Genomic DNA, 22,886 nt, shown 5'->3' on the forward strand with positions numbered 1-22,886 from the left:
AGTACCGGTTCGTGGCACGAAACGGTACTAAAGGTTCAACACGAACCGGCATTAATTCATAGCCGTTCGAACCGGCACTAATGGTACCATTAGTACCGGGCCAAAATCAAACCGGGACTAATGTGTCTCACATTAGGTCCTTTTTCTACTAGTGTTTTCTAGCCCTTTCTGCTATACTGGATTACTATGAATGATTTGCATAAGGTTGGAGTGAAGAATTTTATGCAAGAGCTTTACGATTGGTTGTTAGGGGATCCTGATCATACGATCTAGTTATGGATATATTTTTTTGTCGTTGAATTTTCTTTACAAGACCTTTAGGCTATGTTGCATTAGTAGGAATGATTTAGATGATGTTTGATTTAGCCACTTAGATGTGGCGTACAAAGACTTGTTCTCAATACTACAGTAAAGGAGGTGCTGTTGAAGGAGTTGCTGGATTATTTAGGACTGATTTGGATGAGGTTGTTCATACCAAATTAGGAATACGGATTTTAGGAGATTAGAGCATTTGCTAGAAATTCATGATTCAGTTTGTCTCACACATACCATGCTATTCTATATTACGAGGTATTTAAATAGTCCTATGTTTTAGTGAGAATCCGTATATTTTGACAATCTGGATCTCATTAATCGCATTCTACTATCTGGTGTTGTAGGCACCATGGATTCACATGTGCATGGCAATAAGCGGGCGGAGTACGACAGGTTGTTGCGTGAAGCCTGCCGGGAGATCGACGCGAAGGTCCAACACGAACATGATGAGATGGACAGGGCACTCAAACAAGAACGTGCGTATGTCGATAGGATGCTTAAGGATGAGCGTGCTGATATGTCTCAAAAGATTAAGCAGATGCGTGAAGAGATGGAAAAAAAGTTAAATCAGGACCGCGAGGTCATGGAAAGAAATTCCAGCTGGCGTACAAGGAGATGCAGCTTAAATTGAAAAAGGACCGGAAGGTTGTCGACTGCCTTATACAGTCAGAGCGTGTCAACATGGACGCGAATGTGTTGCAGGCACGTGCGAATATGGACATTAGGCTGCAACAGGAGCGCAAGGACATGGACTACAAGGCTATGGTGGAGCAGGTCATGATGGAAGGAAAGATGCTGGAAGACCGTGCGATGTTTCAATCGCACGTTCAATGCCACAGCTGTCAACCGCAAGAGCATGTCTTCAGTACTCCCCCTGTGAGTACCTTGCAACGATGCTATTCAGTCACGATCACGACCGATATTGTGTATGAATAGTTTTTTTGTGAGTAACTTTGTGTAAGCTATTCATATGCAGTCCAAGAAGCGTTACGCGGCACAATCTCCAAGCACTAAAGGCCTAGTGATGTCGGTGTCACCCGTTGAATGCCACAGTTCTCCACTCGAAGAACATGTCTTCAATTCTCCCCCTGTAAGTACCTTGCACCCATGGAAAACATTCACATCCAACATTTTGTATGACCATATTTAATTCGTGTGTAACTCTATGTCGGCGATTCATACGTAGGCTAAGCATCCAGTGACGGAACAATCCCGAATCCTCGCAGATGAAGTTTACATCCCACATAATAACGAGGTAACTTTGTCGCGATGTTGCTACGCACATCAAAAATTATTTGTGGAACTTTGGTGATTGCAATGTATTAAATTTGACGTGAGATACTCGTATGTAGGTGCTGGTAATGTAATTTTACATTCATAGGGATTGTGAGCTTTCGCATGTCCCGACAGGATACTTTGACGAAAGACCCATTGAGATGAGATTGTTTGAACCCGGCATATTGGACTATGATTTTCTCATGAAAGAAGTGGCTGGATATGGTCATAAAAAAGATTCGGATTTGTACCACTTCTTACCTGAGCATCCGTGCAACCTACCGGAAGGAATGTTCCTGATTTCAGGACCGGTGATTTTGCAAAGATGATTTCCCGCCTGAACGGCAGCAAGACATGTCATTTGTATTTGGTGTATAATCGTCCACCGAAAGATGATTATGAGGGGTGGTCGGACATGGATTCAGAGGTTCCTATTCTTCATGTTACATCAATTTTACGGCTTCATCATCCTTAAGTTTGTCCTAATACGTTCGTATGATTTTATAGGAACTGTGCATCCAAGACATGCAGCATGAGGAGGCTCTGGATAGAGAGCTAGAGGCAAAGGAACAACTGAACTCCTTAGGTTAGATTGATGTACCATGTAAAAATATGGGAGAAGGTGGGTCGTCGCCAATACTGACGCAAACTCCAATGACCAATACGAAGAAGTCACTGGATTTTGGCACCGGAGATGAGCTTCCGTAGGAGGGCTAATGTTATTTGAAATGTTTTAAGCTGGAGACAACATTTTTTTGTTTTTTATGAATGTTTGCAGTTATGGAACAATTCATTCACGATGGAGGTCTTGTAACAACATTTTTGCTAGAATGTGATTTCCATTTCCGACGCGACATGCATGTGTTTATACCCAACTGTACACTCCGTCCATTCCTAAATATATGTCTTTTAAGATATTTCAGTATGAACTACATACTGATGTATATAGACGTATTTTAGAGTGTAGATTCACTCATTTTGCTCCGTACGTATTTCATACTGAAATCTCAAAAAATACTTATATTTACGAACGGAGGGAGTAGTTGTTAGTGAGCAGGTGCTGCAGGATCATGTACAACTGCGATGGAATTTTTTGCTGCAAAACGGTGCAGGAAATAAACCAAACGGACATTTTATGTGGCACAACGTGACAAAACTGCTGGCGAATCGTCATCGGGATCCGCGGAGTCAGACCTGACGAGATCTGCTCCGGGATCGGTGCGGTGTCAGGGCGCATCGAAGCGCAGGCGGATCCCCGCCAAAGCGCATGAGAAAGGGCTATCGCACGCGCGCGCGTCGTCACCCGGAGACAGGCCGACCAAATTAATCGGTGCGGCCCCCCCACATGTATGCCTGTCGGGCCCAGTTCAATAATCCCGCACGATCCGCCTGCTGTGGAGTTCCATGCATGCACGTAGGTTTCCCACGTCCGCCACGCCTCCTCCCCCAAAGCCCAACCCATTCAAGCAATTCAGCGCGAGCCGGCCCACGTCGCGCCGATCTCGTGCCAGGATCACGTCTTAATATTTTTAGTCCCACCTCGCCCCCCGAGCAAGTGCTGCACCGGCTTCAATACCTTCATCTATTTGCTTATTACAAGCGTTCGTCTTCCTTGCACTCTACGTGGAGGATATGTAGGATGAGTATGATTAATCATCTGTATTCATCATGTATATTCTTCAATTGGAGAGCATGGATGACTGATGTATTTTTTCGGATTTATAGAAATGCAAACCAAATATTGCAAACTCATACTGTTACAAGGGTGTGGACTATTAAAAATAGTGTGTGCAAAAAGGAGAATTTGAAATAAGATGTAATATATATTTTTAATAAAGTTATATTATCCTATTTATTAGAATTTTGAAAATGTCACTTATTTATAAGAAAAGAAAATATAAATATTTAAAAAGCTGTGTCTGATAAAAATACCTTTTGAATTTTCTGTATGTTATTTTTCGAGGCGTCATGTAATTTTTATGTTATTTTTTGAGTGGTCTGGTAATTTTTATGTAAACAAAAGGAAAAGGAAAAAAATAAACAAAAGGAAAAGCATGAGCCAACCTAGACATCTAGACCACGCGTGGTCCAGCACGCGGGACTGGCTGGCGTGTGAAAGCCCATCTAATCTGGCCCACCGCATGGGCGCACCAGGGCAGAGCAGACTGTGGTGGGAGTTTAGTCCCACCTCGCCGAGCGAGAGGGAGACGCACCAGCTTATATACCCGGCTGTGCCTCCCCACTCAAGCTCCTCTCATATGCAGGCAGTACTTTGCCTAATCATCATGCTCTCTGCCTCGTTGGGCCTACCAGCAGAAGAGTAATTTGCACCACGGGCCTGCATCCTGGCCCATAAACTGTTGGGTTCCTAGTCGTATACAGGCCGTGGTGTATGAAATCTCCTGCCTCTGGTAGGTGGGCATTTCTTTTTTGCATAATGAAATTAGTTTTGATCTTTTTCATATCACCAACGAAATTTAACACATGCTCACTGACTTACCTCGCTTTGTTTGTGCAAGAGATCATGTGTGCCAAAATTTGTGTGATTTGGAGGTTGTCGAAAAGATTACCGCATTCCAGAGGGACCTTTGGACTAATTTAAGCCAGTTTTTGAACAAAGGTGATTTTCTCCACCACCTCCAAATCACCCAAATTTTCTTTTACACAGTAACCCACATGTGCCAAACATGTCTATCAAAAAATTTGGAAAAAATATATTTTACAATGCCCCCTAGAGGTATAGACCGATGTTTTGATCAGTCAGTCTAGAGGGCATTATAAATTCAAAAAAAATTCAAAAAAATATAAAACCTTGGAAACCTAGCTATGTTTGTGCAAGAGATCATGTGTGCCAAAATTTGGGTGATTTGGAGGTGGTCGAAAAATCACCGCATTCCGGAGGGACCATTTGGTCTAACTTAAGCCATTTTTTGAACAAAGGTGATTTTTTTCCACCATCTCCAAATCACCCAAATTTTCTTATACATGGTGACCCACATGTTCCAAACATGTCTATGAAACAAAATTTGGAAAAAAAAATATATTTTACAATGCCCCCTTGAGGTATAGACCGATGTTTTGATCAGTCAGTCTAGAGGGCAGTATAAATTCAAAAAAATATATATAAAAAACCTTGGAAACCTAGCTTTGTTTGTGCAAGAGATCATGTGTGCCAAAATTGAGGTGATTTCGAGGTGGTCGAAAAAATCACCGCATTCCGGAGGGACCATTTGGTCTAACTTAAGCCAGTTTTTGAACAAAGGTGATTTTTTCCACAACCTCCAAATGACCCACATTTTCTTTTAGACGGTGACACACATGTGCCAAACATTTCTATCAAAGAAAATTTGGAAAATACATATTTTACAGTGCCCCCTAGATGTATAGACCAATGTTTTGATCAGTATGTCTAGAGGGCAGTATAAATTCAAAAAATTAAAAAAAAAACCTTGGAAACCTAGCTATGTTTGTACAAGAGATCATGTGTGCCAAAATTTGGGTGATTTGGAGGTGGTCAAAAAAATCACCGCATTCCGGAGGGACCATTTGGTCTAAACTTAAGCCATTTTTTGAACAAAGGTGATTTTTTCCACCGCCTCCAAATCACCCAAATTTTCTTTTACACGGTGACCCACATGTGCCAAACATGTCTATGAAAGAAAATTAGGAAAAAACATATTTTACAATGCCCCCATGAGGTATAGACCGATGGTTTGTAAGTCAGTCTAGAGGCAGTGTAAATTCAAAAAAATTCAAAAAAATATAAAACCTTGGAAACCTAGCTTTGTTTGTGCAAGAGATCATGTGTGCCAAAATTGAGGTGATTTTGAGGTGGTCGAAAAAATCACTGCATTCCGGAGGGTCCATTTGGTCTTTTAACTTAAGCCAGTTTTTGAACAAAGGTGATTTTTTCCACCACCTCCAAATCACCCACATTTTCTTTTACACGGTCACCCACATGTGCCAAACATGTCTATCAAAGAAAATTTTGAAAATATATATTTTACAGTGCCCCTAGAGGTATAGACCGATGTTTTGATCAGTATGTCTAGAGGGCAGTATAAATTAAAAAAATCAAAAAAATAAAACCTTGGAAACCTAGCTATGTTTGTGCAAGAGATCATGTCTGCCAAAATTTGGGTGATTTGGAGGTGGTCGAGAAAATCACCGCATTCCGGAGGGACCATTTGGTCTAACTTAAGCCATTTTTTGAACAAAGATGATTATTTCCACCACCTTCAAATCATCCAACTTTTCTTTTACACGGTGACCCACATGTGCCAAACATGTCTATGAAAGAAATTGGGAAAAATATATATTTTACAATGCCCCCTTGAGGTATAGACCGATATTTTGATCAGTCAGTCTAGAGAGCAGTATAAATTCAAAAAAAATTCAAAAAATATAAAACCTTGGAAACATAGCTTTGTTTGTGCAAGAGATCATGTGTGCCAAAATTGAGGTGATTTCGAGGTGGTCGAAAAAATCACCGCATTCCGGAGGGACCATTTGGTCTAACTTAAGCTAGGTTTTGAACAAAGGTGATTTTTTCCACAACCTCCAAATGACCCACATTTTCTTTTAGACGGTGACCCACATGTGCCAAACATTTCTATCAAAGAAAATTTGGAAAATATATATTTTACAGTGCCCCCTAGATGTATAGACCAATGTTTTGATCAGTATGTCTAGAGGGCAGTATAAATTCAAAAAGTTAAAAAAAAACCTCGGAAACCTAGCTATGTTTGTACAAGAGATCATGTGTGCCAAAATTTGGGTGATTTGGAGGTGGTCAAAAAAATCACCGCATTCCGGAGGGACCATTTGGTCTAACTTAAGCCATTTTTTGAACAAAGGTGATTTTTTCCACCACCTCCAAATCACCCAAATTTTCTTTTACACGGTGACCCACATGTGCCAAACATGTCTATGAAACAAAATTAGGAAAAAAACATATTTTACAATGCCCCCATGAGGTATAGGCCGATGTTTTGATAAGTCAGTCTAGAGGGCAGTATAAATTCAAAAAAATTCAAAAAAATATAAAACCTTGGAAACCTAGCTTTGTTTGTGCAAGAGATCATGTGTGCCAAAATTGAGGTGATTTTGAGGTGGTCGAAAAAATCACCGCATTCCGGAGGGACCATTTGGTCACTTAAGCCAGTTTTTGAACAAAGGTGATTTTTTCCACCACCTCCAACTCACCCACATTTTCTTTTACATGGTCACCCACATGTGCCAAACATGTTTATCAAAGAAAATTTTGAAAATATATCTTTTACAGTGCCCCCTAGAGGTATAGAACGATGTTTTGATCAGTATGTCTAGAGGGCAGTATAAATTCAAAAAGTTAAGAAAAACCTCGGAAACCTAGCTATGTTTGTACAAGAGATCATGTGTGCCAAAATTTGGGTGATTTGGAGGTGGTCAAAAAAATCATCGCATTCCGGAGGGACCATTTGGTCTAACTTAAGCCATTTTTTGAACAAAGGTGATTATTCACCACCTTCAAATCATCCAAATTTTCTTTTACACGGTGACCCACATGTGCCAAACATGTCTATGAAAGAAATTTGGAAAAAAAATATTTTACAATGCCCCCTTTAGGTATAGACCGATATTTTGATCAGTCAGTCTAGAGGGCAGTATAAATTCAAAAAATATAAAACCTTGGAAACCTAGCTTTGTTTGTGCAAGAGATCATGTGTGCCAAAATTGAGGTGATTTCGAGGTGGTCGAAAAAATCACCGCATTCCGGAGGGACCATTTGGTCTAACTTAAGCCAGTTTTTGAACAAAGGTGATTTTTTCCACAACATCCAAATGACCCACATTTTCTTTTAGACGGTGACCCACATGTGCCAAACATGTCTATCAAAGAAAATTTGGAAAATATATATTTTACAGTGCCCCCTAGATGTATAGACCAATGTTTTGATCAGTATGTCTAGAGGGCAGTATAAATTCAAAAAGTTAAAAAAAACCTCGGAAACCTAGCTATGTTTGTACAAGAGATAATGTGTGCAAAAATTTGGGTGATTTGGAGGTGGTCAAAAAAATCACCGCATTCCGGAGGGACCATTTGGTCTAAACTTAAGCCATTTTTTGAACAAAGGTGATTTTTTCCACCACCTCCAAATCACCCAAATTTTCTTTTACACGGTGACCCACATGTGCCAAACATGTCTATGAAAGAAAATTAGGAAAAAAACATATTTTACAATGCCCCCATGAGGTATAGACCGATGTTTTGATAAGTCAGTCTAGAGGCAGTATAAATTCAAAAAAATTCAAAAAAATATAAAACCTTGGAAACCTATCTTTGTTTGTGCAAGAGATCATGTGTGCCAAAATTGAGGTGATTTCGAGGTGGTCGAAAAAATCACCGCATTCCGGAGGGACCATTTGGTCTAACTTAAGCCAGTTTTTGAACAAAGGTGATTTTTTCCACCACCTCCAAATCACCCACATTTTCTCTTACACGGTCATTCACATGTGCCAAACATGTCTATCAAAGAAAATTTTGAAAATATATAATATAGTGCCCCCTAGGGGTATAAACCGATGTTTTGATTAGTATGTCTAGAGGGCAGTATAAATTAAAAAAATTAAAAAAAATAAAACCTTGGAAACCTAGCTATGTTTGTGCAAGAGATCATGTCTGCCAAAATTTGGGTGATTTGGAGGTGGTCAAAAAAATCACTGCATTCCGGAGGGACCATTTGGTCTAACTTAAGCCATTTTTTGAACAAAGGTGATTTTTTCCACCACCTCCAAATCACCCAAATTTTCTATTACACGGTGACCCACATGTGCCAAACATGTCTATGAAAGAAAATTAGGAAAAAAAATATTTTACAATGCCCCCATGAGGTATAGGCCGATGTTTTGGTAAGTCAGTCTAGAGGGCAGTATAAATTCAAAAAAATTCAAAAAATATAAAACCTTGGAAACCTAGCTTTGTTTGTGCAAGAGATCATGTGTGCCAAAATTGAGGTGATTTCGAGGTGGTCGAAAAAATCACCGTATTCCGGAGGGACTATTTGGTCTTTTAACTTAAGTCAGTTTTTGAACAAAGGTGATTTTTTCCACCACCTCCAAATCACCCACATTTTCTTTTACACGGTCACCCACATGTGCCAAACATGTTTATCAAAGAAAATTTTGAAAATATATATTTTACAGTGCCCCCTAGAGGTATAGACCGATGTTTTGATCAGTATGTCTAGAGGGCAGTATAAATTAAAAAAATTAAAAAAATAAAACCTTGGAAACCTAGGTATGTTTGTGCAAGAGATCATGTGTGCCAAAATTTGGGTGATTTGGAGGTGGTCAAAAAAATCACCGCATTCCGGAGGGACCATTTGGTCTAACTTAAGCCATTTTTTGAACAAAGGTGATTATTTCCACCACCTTAAAATCATCCAAATTTTCTTTTACACGGTGACCCACATGTGCCAAACATGTCTATGAAAGAAATTTGGAAAGAAAATATTTTACAATGCCCCCTTTAGGTATAGACCGATATTTTGATCAGTCAGTCTAGAGGGCAGTATAAATTCGAAAAAAATTCAAAAAATATAAAACCTTGGAAACCTAGCTTTGTTTGTGCAAGAGATCATGTGTGCCAAAATTGAGGTGATTTCGAGGTGGTCGAAAAAATCACCGCATTCCGGAGGGACCATTTGGTCTAACTTAAGCCAGTTTTTGAACAAAGGTGATTTTTTCCACCACCTCCAAATCACCCACATTTTCTTTTACACGGTCACCCACATGTGCCAAACATGTCTATCAAAGAAAATTTGGAAAATATATATTTTACAGTGCCCCTAGAGGTATAGACCGATGTTTTCAGATTTATCGGCTTTTATTTTGTTTCCGGGAGTGAAATATAATTCCTCCATTACATCTGTTTCCAAATTTTAGCATGCAACATAAATAAGCTACACTCTGGCCACGAAGAAACCATGATTCTTGAGGTTGCACTTCAAAAACTGACATATAAAATACAAAAAAAATATCAAACTCATACTGTTACAAGGGAGTGGACAACCAAATAGCTGAGTCATACATTATGAGGAAGTCACTAACTGACAGAATGAAGTATTTTAGAGAAAAGGTCACACGATACTACACATAGACAACAATGCACACGCCAACATCAGGTTGATCGTCGACGTACTTGCTGTCCGACCGTGCGCACAATGTTGTAGCTATCATAGTTCTGCTTTGAGATCCTGCACATAAGGATATTATTAATGCCATGGAATATATTTTGACACACTAAAACATTAAATTACGGCATATTAGGTACCTGTGTCAATTTGGCGCACGTACGTCGATTGTGACCATCTGCCTCATGACAATAGCTACATCTACCATTTGTTCTTGTTTTCTTCATCTTTGCCTGTAGCCTTTTCTTCGGAGCACCTCGGCCTGGCACATGCACGGGATCCAGAACCTTTTCGAAACCTTCACCATCAAGGTTACCCAATTGTGGCATCAACGGGCCAAACCTAATGATGTTACCCTAAGCATTAGTTGATCCCTTGCTATCAGCTTGTTCACTTGTTGATCCCTTGCAAACATCTTGTCCTTCCAAAACCCTTTTTAGATGCTGAAACGCCTCATCAGAGTGGCATGCCTTGAAGCATGCTGCATGACTAAAATCTCTTAGCTTACAATACCTTTGTAGGGCTGCAGAGTATGCATACATCGCTCTTTCTAGTCGGTGCGAATGCACATTTTGCACTCATTGTCCACCTAGTGGGAACACAACACCTGGGCAGTGTTTCTTGTTGTAAAATTTCCAATATGTAAAATATGTGGGAACATGGTGTGCCTGCGCATTCCAATTTGCGGCAAGAACAACTGATATTGCGAAGCAGACCTTCCTTCCACTCCGTGCGTGCTTCGATCTTTTTATCCATTCTTTCCTTCTTAGACACAACGTATGTGGTAACCTCTGCTGCATCAAGTACCTCTCTGATCTCACATTTTTTGACAGCATCTATGCTCCATAAGACCAACTTAAACACAACAGGAGTGAAAACTTTCGCGGCGTGTTTCTCAAGAACTGAAGTATTTTCCTCTGTGGACGGAACGGACTGCAAGGCCTCGATATCTTGGAGAGCCTCGTTCAAGCGTCGCGACGCAAGGCAACGCTCATAGTGCTCTAGCATTTGAAACAACGTCATCTTAGCCTCAAGATGCGTATGCAGCACCGAGTTTAAACTCTCACTCCGCTGATTGCTGCTCAATCCTAGGAAACAACGGCCCTCAAGATATGGAGCACACCACAATTTTCTCATCTTATACATCTGATGCAGCCAGGAGTCCTCACTTGTTACTTTATTCCGTTGTAAGAAGTGTAACCATTTTCTCTCATGCTCTTCAATGGAAGATGTATCATATATGAAAGATCTGAATTCCTCCTTTACCGCGTCATCATGCAGATGGCGTACAATGTTCTGCTGAATGTGCCATATACAGAGCCTGTGGTTTGAGTCAGGCCACACCACCCTGATTGCTCTCTGCATTGCAAGGTCCCCATCCGTGATCACAAATATAGGATGCTTCTGTCCCATAGCATCAAAAAAGGTCTGTAACACCCACTCGTATGCCTGGCTTGTTTCATGTGAAATGATACCACATGCAAAAATAACGGTGCTGCGGTGGTGATTCAACCCGACAAACGGCACAGATGGCAGATTGTATTTATTGGTTTTGTATGTGCTATCAAAAACAATAACGTCTCCGAAAGCCTCGTAGTCAAGTCGGGATTGACTATCACACCAGAACAGTCCCTTCAGATGGCCAGCTTCATGAACCAAGTACCTGAAGAAAAAATCTGAATCTTGCTCTTGCCTCGCCTCCATGTGATTGGTCACCGTTTGAGCATCCCCGGAAGAAATTGTTTCCTGCTTGTTAGCATGGCAGAAATTGTAAATGTCCATCATAATGCATCCAACCTCATCATATCCACCGTATTGCATGCACATAATATCCATAATATGGTGTTTTCTGGTCCCAGATTTTTCCATGTCTGCAATGTCCGCTTTCTGCTCATCGCTAATTCTTCTGTGTGAACGCAGATCCCGTGGGGCTAGAGGATGGTTGTGTTCATCGATGAAATCCTTGACAAACCACTGACCTGTTTCCTCCTGTCTTGCAATCACCAATTTAGCTTTACACCCTACACGAGTTATACTTCGTGGCCTCCTCTTTCTATTTTCCATCTTCCTCTTCATGTGCTTCTCTTCACGAACCCCTTCATGACTACACACAAATTTCCTTAAAATTATATGGCAGTTGGATCCATCCCCCTCGACATAGCTTCTCCGGACACTAAAACCTTTCTCAAGACCATATTTGTTATAGAATGTATAACCTTCATCCTCACTATTAAACATCTTGTTGGCAATATGATAGTACTCCATCATTGACTCATGACTTACATCCGCCATGTCTTCCCGCATCACAATTCGGACGAATAAAATCTTAAAGGACAAACATAAATGCATGCAAAACCCAGTACGAAATCTTGCATGGAGTTTTAAACTTTGCTCCTTATACATGTTATGGCAAGCGATCATAAATGTCCATAAACTGGGTCCCCCATAAACTAGTGAAGTGACCATGGATGATGAAAAATTCTAAATTGAATTGCATGCACTAGGAAAACCTAAATCGATGATGACTAAACAAATCTAAGTAGGAAGTGCAGGCTACGAAACAAAGTAAGTTTATGGCGATATCTCCCGCAGGCATTGATATCTCCTGCTGCATCAAGAAAAACAAGCCTACTTTCAGAACAAGCATTGATATCTCCCGGCGGCCTAACCGAGGGGCCAACCGCAGAGTATAGATCCATCTACGAGGAAGTTGGAGTTCCTGCCAAGAGTCACTTCCAACGGGCCAATCAAATGGGGAGGAGTTGAGATTCGGGCGATTCATACCTTAGTATGCAATCCCGGAAGCGATGTGATCGGCGGGGGCCAGTTCCTATAGCGCCGCCACCGTCGTCGCCGACACCGTCGCCGCAGATGTCGTGACTTAATCTTCTTCCTGCCGCCGGGCAAGTCGTTTATAGTGAAGGGGACGAGGTGGAGGACGAGGACGACGCCGACGACGTTGTTGGTACCTCTCGTCGGGCTCGTCGGACAGAAGGAAGAGGACGAGAACGAGGACTGGATCTAGACGTCGTGGACGTGATCGGTTGAAAACATAATATTTTACCCTGGACCATTATGCCCTTCTCTGATTAAAATAATTAGGTTAATTCATTTTTAATCACCCACCAGATCGGACGGCTAATAAAATTCGGAGAGGTAAGTACTCGAAAGTACTCCCAGTACTGCCCCAATCACCGTAAAGGAGCTCGTAGCGAGTACGTCGATAAGTGACAAATGTACCGTGTATATATACCTACTGCCCGCCGTGTACGTATGTTGATGCGTACCCCGTGGGGAGCGACGTGTGATGTGATACAGTGTCAGGGATGGCTGGCCGGTGGCGAAATTTCCTGGACAATCCTCGTCCCCCGACGGCTAGCTAGCCGATGGTAATGCAAGCAAGATCTGTGGAGAATGCAACGAAACTCTCTCTCTCTCTCTTTCTCTCTCTCTCTCTCTCTCTCTCTGTGAAAGATGACCATCAGGGTCAACCGATGTACAGTAGTTAATTTTTGAGACACCCTAACAAAATTGTTAGGATTCCAATGGCCACTTGACGTTCAGTATTGCCCTGCACATGCATGCATGGAGGATTCGAATCTTTGGCTGGTAAATTCTGGATATAGTAGATTCCCAAAGGCGCATTCATGTCTCATGGATCGATCTGATACAAGTATGTCTGCCAATCCAAGGTTCAAGGACTAGCTAATTGGTTGTTGCATTGACAAACATTTCTGTGCAGAACTTGCGTGTACACCGAAGCTGCCAACACGCGAGTCGGCGAGTGAGTCCAGGCAGAGGCAGGCATGCATATGTGAGTTTCGACCAAGTTTCCCGCACCAACAGGACATGAATGAACATTCATAAGCACTTCCCTGCTCGGGCCGGCTTCACGGAAATCGTAGCACGTACACGTACAGCCGCGGCCAGACTAATGGCGAAGCTAGCTAGAGAAGGATCGACGCATATACAGTATGTCAGTTTTGTACGCGTACAGTAAATGATTACACCGACAGTTGGCCAGTTTTGTTTACATCCTCGATGCAGACATGTCGTGATTTTGATCCATGGCCGGCAAGGACTTTGATCCATGGCGTGCTTCAGTTCCGTATACTGCAGGCTATACAAGGTGTTCCACGCACGACCCATTTCGCTGTTGTACTTCTCCTCATATGGAGATTCAGTAATAATGCTGAATTTACAGACAGATTACTCATTTTCTGACCTCCGAAAAAGTAGGAAAAGATTCTCTCAAATAAAGCAACAATCGAATAGAATACACAGCCGAATGATACAAGATGATGGAGTAGCCCATACAACGCTGATCCGAATAATCACATCACGCAGGACCACATGACTATGATACCGAAAGAGAGCACGGGAAGAACTGAGTAAGTTCCACGACAACGCCACGCTACGTCCTAAAACAACTAAGTTCCACGACAGTGCCCCCACGAGGGAGAACGGCGTTAAACGTCGCCGCTGCCGAGTCTACACCACACAAAGGTTTTCACCCAGAACCCGGATACAAAGAGAAGTGCCACGAGGACGTCTTCAAGAAGAGAACGACACCCACGAGTGTCTCTGTTGTCGACGACAAAGAGCGAAACATTTGCTTAGTAGCTCCTCCATGACACCAGAAGGCATGCAGGACAAGCGCGGCGAGTTTAGAACTCCATATCTAGATCGGGGCACCGCCACTGCCAGTGACTGAGAGCGCCCGAGCCACCCGTCGCTTCACCTCTCGTCGCAAACACGACCAAGAGGGAAGGCCATCACCGCCACCATGATGCCCACTGGAGAGCCAACCATTCAGACCGTCATCTGGGGCCACCGCCCCGGCAACCATGTCCGAGACACCCCAACCATCCACATCGCGATGCACCCACCATGGTAGGAGTAGTAAAAGGCATCTCCTTTCATTCATAGCCAGGCATCAGCCATGGAGTCTGGGTCGACGCCTCCACGGTAGGAGGCGCCTACACCTGCATCTCCAACCTGTCCTGGTGGACCGGGTGAGACACAATCCCGGGAGTACCGACGACTGTCACCAAGCACGCTCGCACGACGCCATGCTTGTGTCCCTTGACGCCGACCTGCACGACGGTGTAGTGGTGCCCCGACCACCACCAATGCCCACAATACCCATAGGAAGAGGAACCTCATCACCCGCAGGCATCACCTGAATCAAGCCCAATCTCATCAACCGGGAGCGCCAACTCCGACTCGCCTTGGGCCCCATACAGATCCACCAGAGCACTATCTGGGCTCACAGCCACGCCGTCGGCCTAGACCCATGGGAAGGAAGATCGCTACCGCCACTCTACCCCGCTGGTGGGGGCACACCCACCAGCTTCGAGTGTTGATGTCCCAACAGACCCACCACCCATGCCCTAGACGATGTCGTCATAGCAACAACACGCCGCCGGACAACCCTACCAGAGCTCGCCACCGTGCCATGTCCCCACCAACAGCCAAGACCACCGGAGATGACCGACTCGCGCTACCCATGAACCAATGGCTGGAGGTGACCGCTCCAGGTCTAGATCGACATACCCACCGCCTCCTCTCGTCCAGGTGTGCGTTGCCAACCACCAGCGCGCGCCCATGCCACCCTCGGCCCGCACCGTCCGAGGAAGAAGATACGGACACGCCACCACACCAGCAACCATCGCCTTCCCTGTCTTCGAGTGTGCCCCTCCTCCATGCCACCTGCGAGGCCGCGCAGAGTGACCGACTGTGGCTAAGGGTCAGTGACGTGCTTCTGGCTCGTCTGTGGCTAAGGGTCAGTGATGACATCTCTATTAGTGACCGGCTGAAAATAGGGCAGTGATGACTACCATGTACTGACCGCAGACTGCACTGATGTCCAGGCAGGCCGGTCAGTGATGACATGCAACCCCAAGCTACTAAAACAAGACTTCTAAGAAAATAGTCGATAACGAAGAAATCTAAGAAAATAGTCGATCACGAAATACAAAGTTATATAAACTTCTAAGAAAATAGTCGATCACGAAGAAATCTTGACGTTTGACGTCGGTGCAATTCCTACCGGAGTGAGCAATTTTCACTCTAAAGGAACCCGTCAACTGATCTTGCACTTCTCCCATTTGAGGATGACAGAGCGGATAGTTATGTCAACGAATCAATGGGAAAGGGAAGCGGGCAACTTTCCCAAAACTATAACACATATCAATTTTGTTTAAGAATCAACAGTGTATAATAAATAACAGCTTGATAAAAGGAGAGAAACTAGAGTTTGCTTTTAAAACTTGCTAAGAAGGCCTAACTCAAACTGCGGTTGCTCTGCGATTTGGTTAAATTATTTTTGTGTAGTGCACCTAAAATAGAGTAACGTCCCATATGTGACATTTTAGTTGCACTGCACAAAACACTCTTACGGAAAATATGTTTTATGCAGTACACTAAAAAGGTTGCAACAACAATGATGTTTGCCATAAGCCCATCACTAGTAGAAAACAGGGCTTTGGTTGGGACCTGGCCAGCCCATTAGTCCCGGTTCAGTCACGAACCGGGACCCATGGGGGCATACGTCCCGGTTCGTGAGCCCAGGGGGCCGGCTGCGGCCTCATGGGCATTGGTCCCGGTTCCTGGCACGAACCGGGACTAATGGGCCTCGCTCCTGGCCCACAGCCATTGGTCTCGGTTCGTGCCTGGAACCGGGACAGAAGGGGGGGGGGCTTTAGTCACGGTTCCAGCCACGAACCGGGACCAATGAGATGGCTATATATACCTCCTCGCCGCGGCAGAGCACTCCATAGTGCTCTGTTTTTTCTGGCCGGCGTGGGGAGGGCATTTGGGTGCTCTAGCTCACCTCCTATGCACATGAGGTGTTCGATGAAATGCCCGAGCCACACTAGTTAAGCTTTCTCCTCTCGAAGCTCGACCTCCGAGCTCCATTTTTCCCGAGATTTGTCTAGGTTTAGCGGTCTGTCACGCCCCGTCCCCGTCTTCATCGTCGTTGATCGCACGCGCCAAACTCGTCGCCGACACCACCGTGGTGAGCCTCTTGTTCTTATCTTCTTTCTGAAAAAAAATTGTTACTTTAGATAGATACTTGTCTAATTTTCTTACTTTTGACACACATAATTATATATAATTCACGCAGATGAACCGGCAATGGATGTACGGTGACAGACACACCTCCGAGTACATTAAGGGCGTGCATAATTTTCTCGAAGTGGCTGAGGCAAACAAGCAGAATGGTTTTATGTGTTGTCCATGCCCTAAATGAGGGAATACGAAGTCTTACTCTGACCGAAAAATCCTTCACACCCACCTGCTTTATAAGGGTTTCATGCCACACTATAATGTTTGGACGAGGCATGGAGAAATAGGGGTTATGATGGAAGACAGCGAAGAAGAAGAGGACGATGACAACTATGTGCCCCCTGAATATGGTGATGCTGCAACGGGGGAAGCTGCTGAAGATCAAGAGGAACCAGATGATGTGCCCGATGATGATGATCTCCGCCGGGTCATTGATGCAAGGACACAATGCGAAAGTCAAAAGGAGAAGCTGAAGTTCGATCGCATGTTAGAGGATCACAAAAAAGGGTTGTACCCCAATTGCGAAGATGGCAACACAAAGCTCGGTACCATACTGGAATTGCTGCAGTGGAAGGCAGAGAATGCTGTGCCTGACAAAGGATTTGAGAAGCTACTGAAAATATTAAAGAAGAAGCTTCCAAAGGATAACGAATTGCCCGACAATATGTACACGGCAAAGAAGGTCGTATGCCCTCTAGGATTGGAGGTGCAGAAGATACATGCATGCCCTAATGACTGCATCCTCTACCGCGGTGCGTACGAGGATTTGAACGCATGCCCGGTATGCGGTGCATTGCGGTATAAGATCAGACGAGATGACCCTGGTGATGTTGACGGCGAGCCCCCTAGGAAGAGGGTTCCTGCGAAGGTGATGTGCTATGCTCCTATAAAACCACGGTTGAAACGTCTGTTCAGAAACGAAGAGCATGCCAAGTTGATGCGATGGCACAGAGAGGGCCGTAAGAAAGGAGGGAAGTTGAGAGCACCCACTGACGGGTCGCAGTGGAGAAAAATCGAGAGAAAGTACTGGGCTGAGTTTGCAGGTGACCCAAGGAACGTATGGTTTGGTTTAAGCGCGGATGGCAATAATCCTTTCGGGGAGCAGAGCAGCAATCACAACACCTGGCGCGTGACTCTATGTATGTATAACCTTCCTCTTTGGATGTGCATGAAGCAGAAGTTCATTATGATGCCAGTTCTCATCCAAGGCCCTAAGCAACCCGGCAACGACATTGATGTGTACCTAAGGCCATTAGTTGAAGAACTTTTACAGCTGTTGAATGGAAACGGTCTACCTGTGTGGGATGAGCACAAACAGGAGGAATTTAACATGCATGCGTTGCTGTTTGTAACCATCAACGATTGGCCCGCTCTCAGTAACCTTTCAGGATAGACAAACAAGGGATACCACGCATGCACGCACTGTTTAGCTGACACCGAAAGTATATACCTAGACAAATGCAGGAAGAATGGGTACCTGGGCCATCGTCGATTTCTTCCGACCAACCATCAATGTCGAAAGAAAGGCAAGCATTTCAAAGGCGAGGCAGATCACCGAAAGAAGCCCGCCATGCGTACCGGTGATCACGTACTTGCTATGGTCAATGATTTACACGTAATCTTTGGAAAGGGTCCCGACGGACTAGCTGTTCCGAATGACGTTGAGGGACGGGCACCCATGTGGAAGAAGAAATCTATATTTTGGGACCTACCCTACTAGAGAGACCTAGAGGTATGCTCTTCAATCGACGTGATGCACGTGATGAAGAACCTTTGCGTGAACCTTCTAGGCTTCTTCGGCGTGTATGGGAAGACAAAAGATACACCTGAGGCACGGGAGGACCTGCAACATTTGCACGAAAAAGACGGCATGCCTCCAAAGAAGTATGAAGGTCCTGCCAGCTACGCTCTTACCAAAGAAGAGAAGGAAATCTTCTTTGAATGCCTGCTCAGTATGAAAGTCCCGACTGGCTTCTCGTCGAATATAAAGGGAATAATAAATATGCCAAAGAAAAAGTTCCAGAACCTAAAGTCTCATGACTGCCACGTGATTATGACGCAACTGCTTCCGGTTGCATTGAGGGGGCTTTTACCGGAAAACGTCTGATTAGCCATTGTGAAGCTATGTGCATTCCTCAATGCAATCTCTCAGAAGGTGATCGATCCAGAAATCATACCAACGCTAAGGAGTGATGTGGCGCAATGTCTTGTCAGTTTCGAGCAGGTGTTCCCACCATCCTTCTTCAATATCATGACGCACGTCCCAGTTCATCTAGTCGACGAGATTGTCATTCTGGGCCCCGTATTTCTACACAATATGTTCCCCTTTGAGAGGTTCATGGGAGTCCTAAAGAAATATGTCCGTAACCGCGCTAGGCCAGAAGGAAGCATCTCCATGGGCCATCAAACAGAGGATGTCATTGGGTTTTGTGTTGACTTCATTCCTGGCCTTAAGAAGATAGATCTCCCTAAATCGCGGTATGAGGGGAGACTGACTGGAAAAGGCACGCTTGGAGGGGACTCAATAATATGCAGGGACGGGCATTCTTGGTCTCAAGCACACTACACAGTTCTACAGAACTCTACCTTGGTGACCCCGTATGTCGATGAACACAAGAACAGTCTGCGCTCTAAACACCCGGAGCAGTGTGACGACTGGATTACATGTGAACACATCAGGACTTTCAGAAGTTGGTTGGAAACACGTCTCAGAGGTGACAACACTGTTTGTGATGAGCTGTACTCGTTGTCCAGGGGACCATCTTCGACTGTATTGACTTACAAAGGATACAAGATAAATGGGAGTACATTTTACACGATCGCCCAAGATCAAAAGAGCACCAACCAAACACAACGGTGTCCGCTTTGATGCAGCAACCAAGAGGGGAAAGGACACATATTATGGTTACATAGTGGACATATTAGAACTTGACTACGGACATGATTTTAAGGTCCCTTTGTTTAAATGCAAATGGGTCAATCTGTCAGGAGGCGGGGTACAGGTAGACCCACAGTACGGAATGACAACAGTGGATCTGAACAATCTTGGGTACACTGACGAACCATTCGTCCTAGCCAATGATGTGGCACAGGTTATCTATGTGAAGGACATGTCTACCAAACCGAGAAAAATAAAAGATAAGGAAGCCAATACATCATATGATGAGCCAAAGCGCCACATAGTTCTTTCAGGAAAAAGGGACATCGTGGGAGTGGATGGCAAGACAGACATGTCTGAAGATTATGAAAAGTTTCGTGAAATTACCCCCTTCAAAGTCAAGGCTGACCCAAGCATCCTGATAAACGATGAAGATTATCAATGGTTACGGCGCAATAAGCAAAGGACACAAACGAAGAAAAAAGTGAAGACTTTCTCTCCACAACTATTATGATGATACCATGCCAACTTTCAACCTTTTCGTAGTTCATTTGAAATGCCTGTTGTAACAGACGAGTTTCCGTATGAAATCCTGATATCTCGAAACAGATTGTCCGTTTTGTACATGAAGTGCATCCAGTTTTTGCCGTAACCCTCTCAACTTTTCAGCACATGCTATGTGGTGAAATGATGATACCATGCCAACTTTCAACCTTTTCGTAGTTCATTTGAAATGCTTTTCAATTTCAGGGTCTTATAGCTCAAAAAAAATCAGTAAATGCATGAAAAATAACAAATGAAGACAAAAAGGGTTGAAAATTGATGATGTGGCTTTGAATGTTGCATTTTGAACACACAAGAAGTCCGGAGTTGTAATAAGTTATTAAAAATGAAATGCCTTTGTTACAGCCTTAGAACCGGTACTAAAGGAATCAACTAAAAAGCTTTTATAAACCTCTAGTATTATTAAAACTACAATTATATAGAATTTATCCAACTAAAATTATCAAAGTATTTTCTGTTCAAAACATTAAAAGTAAAAAGAATTTTCATAAAATAAATACAAAAATAAAAAAATAAAATAAAATAAATAAGTATAAACAAAATAAACTTTTATAAATAAGTAGAAACAAAATAAAATAAAATAAATAAGTAGAAACAAAATAAAATAAAATAAACTTTTATAAAATAAATAAGTAGAAACAAAATAAAATAAACTATAATAAAATAAAATAAAATAGCAACAGGCAGTATTTTGTTGTAAGTAGAAACAAAATAAAAAAATAAAGCAACAAAGAAAACAAAAAAAGGGAAAAAATGCCACCTACTGGGCCAGCACGGCCTGAATACGACTAGAAACCCACACATGGGCCAGGATACAGGCCCGTAGAAGGCCCAGTAGGCCCACAGGTAGATACAGTGTGTTTAGGCCCGTAAGCCTGCATTTGAGAGGAGCTCGAGAGGGCAGCGGGAGTGGGGCTTATAAACCACTCTCGAGCTCCCACAACTAGCGAGGTGGGACTAAACTTTCGTGCCGCGAGCGGGCAGCACAAGGCCTTTAGTCCCGGTTGGTGCCACCAACCGGGACTAAAGGAGTGCATTGGTACCGGTTCATGGTACCAACCGGAACCAATGCCCACCCTTTAGTCCCGGTTGGTGCCACCAACCGGGACCAAAGGTCTCTGCTTCCCGCCCTTTGGGCTGCTGAAAAGAGACCTTTGGTCCCGGTTGGTGGCACCAACCGGGACTAAAGGTGGGCATTGGTCCCAGTTGGTGCCACGAACCGGGACCAATGCTCCGTCTATATATACAACACTTGTGAAAATTTTCGTTCAGTTTTTCGATCCCGCCCCAAACGACGCTGCCAAGCTGCCCCTCTACCTCGCCGTCGCCGTCGTCGCCCTGCCTTCGACGCCGTCCCGCGCCGCCCTGAAGCCGTCGCCGCCCCGCGCCACCCCTGCCCCGACGTCGCCGCCCTCTGCCCCGACCTCGCCGTCGCCGCCCTCTGCCGCGCCTCGTCGTCGCCGCCCAGTGAGCCCTCCCTTCCCCCGCGCCGCCGCCCTGCCTGCTCTGCTTGCCACGCGCCGCCGCCACCGCCCCGGCCTGCTCTGCTTTGCCACGCGCCACCGCCGCCGCCCCGGCCTGCTCTCTGGTGCTTTTTTTCATACACTTTTTTGTTCATTGATGTATGTATATGTATGTATATGGAGATGTATGTATGATCCATGGATATGTATGCATTGATGTATGATTTTTTTTGTTCATAGATTTTTTTTGTCAATTTATGTTATATGTTCATATATATATGCGCATATTTAGAAAAAAATTGTGTTGCAAAAGGTACATTTAAGGTTAGTTGATTTAGTGCATTTTAGGTTATTAGTTGTACTGTTAGTGCATTTTAGGATAGTAGATTCTAGGTTAGTGGATCGGAGAGGAAAAAGTAAAATAATGAAAAGGAAGAAAAGAGGAAGAAGGAAGAAGGAAGAAGAAGAAAAAGAAGGAGAGGACAAAGGAAAATAAGAAGAGGAAGAAGGAGAAGAAGAAGGAGAAGAAGAGGAGAGGAGGAAGTCGAGGAATAAATAAGAAGAGGAAAAAAGAAGAAAAAAATGAGGAGAAGAAGAAAGGAATACAGTTTTTTCTTCTTCTCCTTCTTCACCTCTTTTTTTTCTTTTTTTCTACGATCTTCTCCTCTATTCCTTTCTTCTTCTCCTCTTTTTTTTCTTCTTCCTCTTCTTATTTTTTATCGGGTATGTCGTTGTCGATATACCCCCTCCCCGATAACTTCGACATGAGGGGGGGGGGTCGATAAATAATAGAACTAGTTAAACTAGTTTATTTTTAGTAAGTACTACTTTATTTTATTTATAGTAAGTGCTTAGTAGTTGAACTAGTTGATTTAAAAAAACTACTTTATTTTACTATAGAAAGTAGTTTATTTTTAGTAAGTACTACTTTATTTTATTTATAGTAATTAAGTTCTTAGTAGTTGAACTAGTTGATTTAATAAAACTACTTTATTTTACAATAGAAGTAGTTTATTTTTAGTAAGTACTACTTTATTTTATTTATAGTAAGTGCTTAGTAGTTGAACTAGTTGATTTAATAAAACTACTTTATTTTACTATAGAAGTAGTTTATTTTTAGCAAGAAAATTAATAGAACTAGTTTATT

The sequence above is a fragment of the Aegilops tauschii genome, chromosome 7 (assembly GCF_002575655.3).
Source record: "Aegilops tauschii subsp. strangulata cultivar AL8/78 chromosome 7, Aet v6.0, whole genome shotgun sequence".
Lineage (NCBI taxonomy): Eukaryota > Viridiplantae > Streptophyta > Magnoliopsida > Poales > Poaceae > Aegilops > Aegilops tauschii.